The sequence below is a fragment of the Neoarius graeffei genome, chromosome 6 (assembly GCF_027579695.1).
Source record: "Neoarius graeffei isolate fNeoGra1 chromosome 6, fNeoGra1.pri, whole genome shotgun sequence".
NCBI lineage: Eukaryota > Metazoa > Chordata > Actinopteri > Siluriformes > Ariidae > Neoarius > Neoarius graeffei.
In genome coordinates, this window is record NC_083574.1 from 66,112,130 (window position 1) to 66,121,985 (window position 9,856).

Consider the following 9,856-nt stretch of genomic DNA (forward strand, 5'->3'; position numbering starts at 1 on the left):
GCCAAATCATTCTGATTTATGAAACGAAAATCGATTGGCCAGAAGAGCCACTGACTCGTGAACTTATTTTGGGATAAACTGTGGTCGTGTACTCACCGATATAGGTCAGTCTTAAAATCCATCTGGCTGAGGAACAGCTGCCTTTTCTATTCAATGGTTCCTTCTTCTTCTTTTTCTTCTTTCCCATGTCTTCTATTATAAATTGGATTGCAACGCCTTGTGGTAGCTTGCATTGCGCCATCTACTGTATAGGAGGAACCTAGCAGTCACAGACTTCAATGCAACTGGCTTTTCTCGTGCGGTGCCGTAACATGTCAATCATCTAGGGGGGGCACCTGGGGTAGCCAATCAGATTCCAGGGGAGGCTAGTGCCCCCCCCAGCCACCCCTGTAGCTCCGCCCCTAAAAGGGAGGGGGAGAGGAGAGAAGAGGGATTCGCTCCCCGACCATAACACGTGAGTGAGTGAGTGAGTGAAAGAAAGCTGAAAAGCTCAATAAAGTGAGTGGTGTGCGTCCCGGGTTTCAGCACCACTGTAGTAATCCCCGATGTGGGTGGAGCACAGAAGCACGACAGGCGAGAGTTCGTGTTCACACCCACTCACTTTATAGCTTGCTTGCTTTCTTTCACTCACTCACTCACTCACGTGTTGTGGTCGGGGAGCGAATCCCTCTTCTCTCCTCTCCCCCTCCCTTTATACTCCATCCCTGCAACAAACAAACACACACACACACACACACAAATTGACATCAGGTGTAATGACCTAGCCAGTAGCCACCAGAGGTGGAAAGTAACGAATTACATTACTCGCGTTACTGTACTTGAGTAGCTTTTTTGTGTACTTATACTTTTTCAAGTAATTTTTAAAGAGTGTACTTTTACTTAAGTATGTTTTAAGTAGTGTACTTCGGTACATTTTACATCACAACCGTTACTGAGTAAAAAATAAATAAATAAATAAATAAAAAGGCTAAAACGGAAAAGGGGAAATGCATGGGCGTCGCCACCATTGAATGTGAAGGGGGTTCATGTCCCCCTCACATTTCATAATTCTTCGTTTGGACCCCACCCCCATTTAACATAAAATATGAGTTCACCCAGCGCCGTTTCTATTGCTTCGTGAAAGAATCCATTCCACTTGATCGATAAGAGAATACACAGACCACTGAAAATCCACTCCGGGTTTTCCGGGCGTTCCCGACAACAGCTCACCGCGCGCGAGTGAAGTGAATCTCAGCGCGAGCAGAGAAATGTTGGTGCAGCTGCTGGAAAGTGGAGGAGGTGACGTCAGCCCCATTGCCACCTCACAATGTGTAGCTTTTGCTAAAACCTTATTCTTTTGTTATCTGCCCTCAAAATTAACCCTAGGCCACGTTAAATTAATATTCAACTAAACAGTGAAATAAGCTTAGCCTAATGGGGTATTCTTGATTGGTGATTAATTGTTTGCAGTATTTGCTCCCAGACACAATGGACATAAGGACATTCTTTACAAAGAAGCGGAAAGTCAGTCAAAATTTCCCCACAGGACAGGGTTTTTTGTCCCAATGGAAATGTTAGTGCAGTTAACTGGCTAGTCAATGTTAGGAGATGTATCAGCTAGCTTAACGTTAGCTATCATTTAATTCAAACCCAGTAGGCCTGCCTTACTGTAATGCCAAGAATGAGGTCAAGTCTGCTCTGATGATATTTATTGATTCCTTGTTTTGTCTGGTCTTTGGCAGTTTTCTGGAAAGTAAGATGGGAAATCAGTGTATGGGGAAGGAATGGAAAGCGATGGAGAGAGATGGATGTTATTCCAGGTGGATTGTGAAGGAAAGGGGGATAAAAGTTATTAAGTGGTAGAAATTGTGGTGGCACCAATATAAGAAGGAGTTATATCTATAAATCTATTTGGTATACTAATCTGTAAATGCTACTGTAGTACCACCATTGCATGTAGGTTGACAAAACTGCACTTGTTCATTGTGTGAAGTTCTCTTTTATGTGTCATTGCTTGACCCAGTGTAATTTTGTGTTATGAAGACTGCATGATGCCATGCCATTTTTGTTATGAGTATCGCTAAATCGGAAAAAAGTAAAATGCACCCACTAAAGTCACTGTTGGTGGTGAACAAAATTGCACCTGTTCATTGTGTGAAGTTATTTTTTGTGTCACCGTTGCTTGACACAGTGTGATTTTGTGTTATGAAGTTTGCATGATGCCATGTCATGCCTGTTCATTGTGTGAGATTATGAATATTCTTATTTTTAAACATACAGTTGAGTGTCACTATTGCTTGGCCCAGTGGCATGTTGTGTTACATCTAAAACTAAATAGAAAACACAAAATAAAAAGTAAAATGCACCCATAAAGTCATTGTTGGTGATAAATTGTGTCACATTCATCTCATTATCTTAGGCGTAGCGGTGGGTTTAAAAACATGCTGATGAATATATGGACTAGTTGAATGAGGACTTATTGTTGAAAATTAATTAAAATTTTTCTGGCGGAGGACCCCCTGCCAGTGTGTCCCCCCCCCCCACATTAAAAATGCTTCTGACGCCCCTGGGGAAATGCGTTCTGGAAATGAATCATGGGAAGGACAGTTGTCGCGCGCGCGAGTCTCACACAGACAATGGCGGACATGCACCGGCGCTTTAAGGGGGGGGGCTTCGGGGGGCTCAAACCCCTGGGCCACAGCCAATCAGGGGCCTTGTAATATTAATAAAATAATAAACTATCGGAATCGTGGGCCTACATTAATGTACGGATAGAAATAAGGTTAGAAATAAATGAGCACACAGTAGCCTGCTGTAAGAGACATGGTGGATGTGGTTCGCGAAACGAACACCCACAACTGTACCAGAATAAAATGTAACAAAATGTGACGTCACGCACGAAAGCGCGCCAAAGACTGCAGACTACTGAGACACAAATTTAGAGACTTTGAAAGATGAAGCGTTCACATGTTAGCGGGGCACATAAAAGGAAAAAAGAGAGAGATGCAGGTAATGATAGAATCGTTGCCTAAAGTCACAGACTTTTTTAAGGTAAGGATCACCAATCTGTTCAGAATATCAGCTACTTATCAGTTATCAGCCTACCAGCAGCTAGACTATGTGCAGCTAGGCTAGATATGCTATGATCTGTCCAACAGTAAAATAAATCAGTTGTGATTTGAATATGTGTTGTGTGATTTGAGTTATAATCCTGTTAGTATAATAGCATATTTCGATGGGGATAATAAAATGTCTAAAACGGCATCTACTGAAGAAATTGATGAAAAGATTGTAGCCTATAATTTTCACAGTTCGGGCAGCAGACAGTGTAAGCATACTGAGGGGAATAGCAATACAAAGCTAGCGCATATCCACATTTCTCGCTAGCTGTGTTGGGTGTGTTGTTAACCCGTGTAGATTTAAGTGAAATACTTGAGAAGTTCTGTGGTCAAAACAACATTTTAAGGTAAGGACGCTTGATTATTAATGTTTGCCCGCCGTGGCTTGTTGTTGACGAAAGGCCCACACGATTTTGCCTTATGCAGCTACTGCTAGCGTCATGCTTTGAACTAGGTTAAGCTCATTTGCGCTAAAGCAGGCGTCACCAAACTATGGCCCGTGGGCCAGATCCGGCCCGCCACCCCCCTTTGACCGGCCCCCCAGCCCCTCTGCCCCCCATCACTTGAACCGGCCCTATGAGGCAATCCCCAAAAGTGGTCATGGCCTATTTTTTTAAATTGCTTTTTGGCAAATAATAACATGTCTGCATCTTGTATTTTGTTGATTTTATCAATTAAAATTGATATTTAGTTATAAAATGAACTATTCATATTTTCCGAATTTTCGTCATATGCTCGCGATCAAGCAGTGACAGGCAGCGCATGCGCAGAGAACTGTCAGTGTTCAGGACAGCAAAATGGCTAGCGGTAAGCAAAAAGCTGACAGAGAGTGCAGAGTTTTTAAAGAACAGTGGACCACCGATTATGTTTTCGTTCAGTGTAAGGACCGTGCAGTTTATCTTGTATGTAAAGAAAGTGTGCCGGTTTTCAAAGAATATAATCTGCGTCGTCACTATGAAACCCGCCACAAAGAGTATGCTAGTTTGCGAGGGCAAACAAGAGAAGACAGGATTCGGAGGATGAAATGCAGACTGGCTGCACAACAGAATGTATTCCTTCACCAAACCCAGATCAACCAGGCTGCTGTCTGAGCTAGCTATAAGGTAGCTCACCTACTAGTTACCCATGGAAAGCCGTTTACTGATGGGGACTTTGTTAAAGTATGCATGCTTGCTGTGGCCAAGGAGGTGTGTCCTGACAAGAAGGATGCGCTCAATGCGGTGAGTCTCTCCGCACCTACTATGACCAGGCGAACCGAAGATTTGGGGGACAACGTGTATGACCAGCTGAATGAGAAAGCGTCAGAATTCGAGTTTTTTGCTTTGGCCATGGATGAGAGCAATGACATGCAGGACACAGCACAACTGCTGTGATCTATTGATCTATTGCTCATATTATTATAATTTCACTGTTTTTTAAAATGTATTTATTTTATAGGCCTATTTATTTGACCTTTATTAAGTGCTGCATACAATTATTATTTATATTATTAATAATATCAACAGGCCTACCTACAATTTATAATTTTCCACTCACCTTTGCCAGTGTCAATCACCTCAACTAGGCAGATGTTTCTTACCTTGACAGCTTTGATGTTATTTTTATTAGAAAATAAATAAATGGAATATCTGTGGTATTTCAAATTAAAACAAAGTGTGAAGACTTGATTACTACTTTTGCAAACCACTAGTAAAGATAAACAAATATGTGCCAGGAATCAAGTGTTGATATAGTAGTATGGATATAGTAGTGGGGATGGCCGTGCCAGGCTAGTAATCTCTACTACACAATGAGGCCTGCTGGTGGTCATATTTGTCTGGGTCATACAATTCTATGTGATATAGCTGACCCGACCCCGGCCCCCATCACAGTCAGGAACGACAATGTGGCCCCCAGAGAAAAAAGTTTGGTGACCCCTGCGCTAAAGGATGGGTTTATTGAAGGACTTTGATGTAGCTAGTTTCTTTTTAAAAAATCGTATGCTCAAAACAGTATGTCCGTGTTCATCATGTTTAACTTTTTTCTTGATGGAGTGCGTGAAATATTGTTGCAAGTGGTATTTCGATGCAGTCATGTCAAAAAGGCAGTTGAATGCATGGTCTTATTCAAGGAGAAGGAAGACTTGCATGATGCTTGAACATAGATCGGTAAAATAGACCCTAGTAGGACTTGGTTTCGTGTATTTCGGTCTGTAGAGTTATGAGTTTGGCCGCTGTCCATGGTGTTTACGTTTCATGTGGCCGCCAAGCCAAGTACCTTCATCATCATCATCATGTTCCCCTGTCAAAAGTTAAACTCTCTAGGGGTGCTTCTGCTGTAGCAGTTGCAGCAGTTGCTCAAAGTTTGATTTGTCCATCATCATACGTCTTATCTGTTGGGTGTCTATGCCCAGCAGATTTTCCCATTTCGTCCATTTGTAACCATTTTTGTCAAACAGGAGCTGCTTTTGCACTTGGTTATTGCCCATCCGGCAAACGTGAGCAATATATTTTAGTTGTTGTACGTAGCAGGATAGTTTTATATCCTGGGTTCCTGTCAGTTTCCGGAGGTCAGCATTGGACATCTTGTAGCTCCAGTCTATATCTTCATTTGTAGTGTTCTTTTGGTCAGGGGCATTCTTTCGTTTATATCCACCTTTAATCATTTTCCTTAGGAAGCCGTGCCACACTACCTCAATTTTGTGAATTTCACTGGATGATAGTTGCCATGCCTGTGTGCTGTACAGGAGACGAGATCGAACGCATGCCACTAGGAACTTTATATGGGTTTTTAGTAGTATTCGGTGGTCAGTTAGAACGTGTTTCAGTTCATTCCATTTCATGAATGCAGCACTTATCCTAGCATGCAGGAAGTGTGAGGATTCATCACAGTTGCTGACATTATAACCAAGATATTTAAAGGTGCGGACGTTTTTAATATTAGTGCCGCCAAGGGAAATGATACTTGGTTTACATTTGATATCCTCATTGACGTTAAAAGCCATTGTTTCTGTTTTGACATATGATATTTGTAAACCAAAGCGGGTGTAGGTCTTATCATACAACTGAAGAATATTCTGAAGCTCCTCGATGGATCCAGCGAGTATGGCCTGATCATCTGCATATAGAATCTCTGTTATGCAACCCTCTCCTGATGCTCATGCTTTCGTACGCATTTCTCTTGTGGATACCTCATTTGGAATGCAATATCTGAACTTGAAGCCTGTATCTGGGTACAGTTTTGATATCTCATGCTGTGCAATCCTGACAACAAAGTCCATATAGATATTTAAAAACTGATGGCGATTCTAGGGCACCTTGTCTTGCAGTGAATGTTTGTTTTCATGCCGCCGAGCTATTTTTATGTATTTTATTTTTTAAAAGGACTTGTCTGTAGGTGTGTGTGTTTTATGTTTACAACACATAGGTCTACATTAGCGCACGCGCGCTTGTGTGGTTATCTCTGGCCATGCCCCTGCGTGAAAGTTACGCAGTATCGCTGTCCTGTCCGTGGTAATAATCAGAACCGGCTCTGTAATGATAATGCGCGCATTCTTCTCTCCCTCTGTGGTTGGATGTGTTGAGCGATGTGAGCGTGGGCCTTGCGCAGCTACGCTGAGCCAAACGTAACCTATCGTAGGCTTCTAGGCTAATTACGCGCTTACACTGTAAATGCTTGACACGTATTGCAAATAAAATAAGAGTGTTTTCCTGGCCAACGGTAAGGGTAGGGTTGACAGGTAGCCTATGAGGGGCCTAGCCCCTGGGCCACGGGTGTTGATAAAGCGGACATGGAGGAGACTGAGGAACCTGTGGTGGACGACCCTGCAGAAAACGCAGTTTCTTCCAGTAATGAAGTGCACCCCTGGCCCTACATACGTGATCACTTCAGCTTCGTAGAGAAAAGGGGTGACAGTTTCATTATGCAATGCAGATTGTGTGCCCAAGAAGACAACCATTGCGGCATACAAAAATTCGACGTCTAATCTGCGCAAGCATGTTGAGGTAAGTATTGTCATTGGCATCATAATCACGGGCGCAGATAGAGGGTGGGACGGGTGGGATTCGTCCCACCCAGATTTAAATTCACCTCGTTCGGTCCCCCCCACTTATAGGGAGGAAAAAACGTCTATGCTGTCTTTCTTTGCATAAGGCAAACCTCACGGAAAAATCATAAGACTAATTACCATTTGGTTTATTGAGGTGCACAGCAGTGTATACATAGTTGCAACAACTCACATAAAACAAAACAAAGACTGATATTCAGTTGGTTGAGCTGCGCAGACTGCACAGGTTTCGAGCTCGAGCTTGGTTGCTATGGTTACCCACAACAAGTTTGACAGGCATATCGGGGTTGGGGTTGGTTTGCTGGCAGCTTTGTCCCCCCCAGTTTTTTGTCCCCCCCAGTTCAAAAAATGTATCTGTGCCCCTGATCATAATGTTTCTTTTCCATAGTAAAACCGACAATAGGCTGGTTATATTCCAAAAATAGTGGATGGCATTGCTAATGTTGAAGTAGCAACCTGTTGGTACTGTAACATAACGGTAACTAGTCTGTTATTCGGTTGGCTAATCATGCAAGCAAGTTAGCTCGCCAACCTGACGTGATCAGTCCTCCTACCATTCTACATCCAACAGGCCAGAAAGGAATACTAAGCCAAACAAATAATGTTTGAATTGAATTGTTCAATAACACACAGTGCACACAGGCAAGCTACGAGATTTCGGTGCAACATTTCACTTTCATATTTCGTGTACAATGCTTTGTGTGTGGTCAGGGCGATGTAAACGACATGACTGTGTGTATTGACCTTTTTTGTTTGTCTCAGTTTTAATGCAGCATTATCCTAAGCATTCAATTTGATACACTTCCTTTAAATAAAACATCTGGGTTGAGATGTACATATATCCTTGTTTCTTCTTCTTTTTCATTTTTGCACAACACAATGGAGGCAGAAAACACCCATTGTTAAAAGTAACGTTTTACTTTTACTCAAAGTACATTTTAAATGATCTACTTTTTACTTTTACTTGAGTAGATTTTTTGTCTGGTAACTTTACTTGTACTTAAGTAAAATTTCATCAGAGTAACAGTATTATACTTGAGTATAATATTTTAGTACTCTTTCCACCTCTGCTAGCCACTTACCTTCCCCGACCCCACCCTCCATTCACAGACTGCTGCTTGGCCACGCCCCCGCTGCCACAGTGGTCTAATCTCGCGTACGTTTCCGATTCCTTTCCGCTCTTCCGTGTTTGAGATCTCCGATCATGGCAGAAGAGCAGAGCTCCTCTAGTGAAGCTCACAATGGGTATCTCTGTAAAGCCTCAGCTGTGCATGCCGCCTGGCAACACGCACCCTCGCTACATGCGCTAGGTGAAGGATCGGTCAGTGGAGAGCTCAGCTAAGCTCAGCATGTTTAATTCCCCAAGCCAATGACAAGAACTTTCGTGAGAAATAACGCGAACGTCTGCATCATGCGGGATTTGCGGGCTCGGAGCAGCTCATCTCAATTCAGATAAGAGCATATTTCATTATGGAAGTACGGTGGACTGTTCCTTTAATTTTAAAAAAGAGATCACTGTAAATTATCTGTAATATTTGATTTCTTTTGAAATACTTTGCATTTGTTGCAAAGTATTGAAAAATGCTGCATAATACTTCCTCTACAATGTGTTAGTTTAACAATACAAAGATGATACATATTGATTTCACTGTTTATCACTGTACTGGATGCTGTTAATTTTCTGCATCTAGATAAAGTCAGTATGAAATGTAAATTTTAAGGATACATGGCAGTGTCAGTGGGTGCAGGATGATGATTGGAGACGGATGTATGTGCAGGAAGAGAGTCTTTATTGGAAAAGAAGCAATAAACAGTGGTAAAGTCCAAAACGGCAGGCTGAATCAATAACAATGAGCAGGCTAACGATCGGGCGAGGCACAGACAGATTAACTGGGCTAGACAAGATCAGAAACAAAACATAGAACAAGAGTCAAGAAACCAGGAAAACAATATGATACAACAGCTGGGAAATGGTGATCAGCAACGCAATACTTTGCAAAGACTTCTTCTTGTTGTTCTTCAGGGTTTTACTACAGCCGGCATCCACAGTGTTGCATTACTGCCTGTGGCAGCGGGGGCGTGGCCAAGCAGCAGGTTGTGAACAGAGGGAGGGGTCAGGGAAGGTAAGTGGCTAAGTCATTCCACCTGCTGTCAATTCATGTAGGTGTGTGTGTGTGTTTGTTACAGGGATGGAGCATAAAAAGAGGGGGAGAAAGTTTGTAAGAACTTCAGTTCCCGCCTACCGCGCTTCTGTACTCCACCCACATCAGGGATTTACTACAGTGGTGCCGAAACCCGGGAGCGAGTACAGAAGGGAACCACCCCATGGAGTCCTCACCAATTATGGACCTCATCCATGCCCTCACTGCTGCCCAGCAGAACCAGCATCAAACGCTGACCGCCCTCCGGAAGGACTAGAAACAACGCTTTGAAGCCTTAGGTATTTTTAAGTTTGTTTCTTAGACAAGAAGTCTAAGAAGTTTCCTTGTCTAAGAAATGAACTTAAAAATACTTAAACAGTCAGACATAATGAACTTCCACTACATGCTTTGAAGCCTTGCTGCTGGCCCAGCAGGAAGATCGCCAGGCGTTCTTATTATACACCTTCAGAGATGTATAATCAGCTCCCCATATCAATCCTGCAAGACACCATCATATTTATGACTTTCTTACATTTATTAACAACATATTAGATATGTTCCCTCCATGTTAG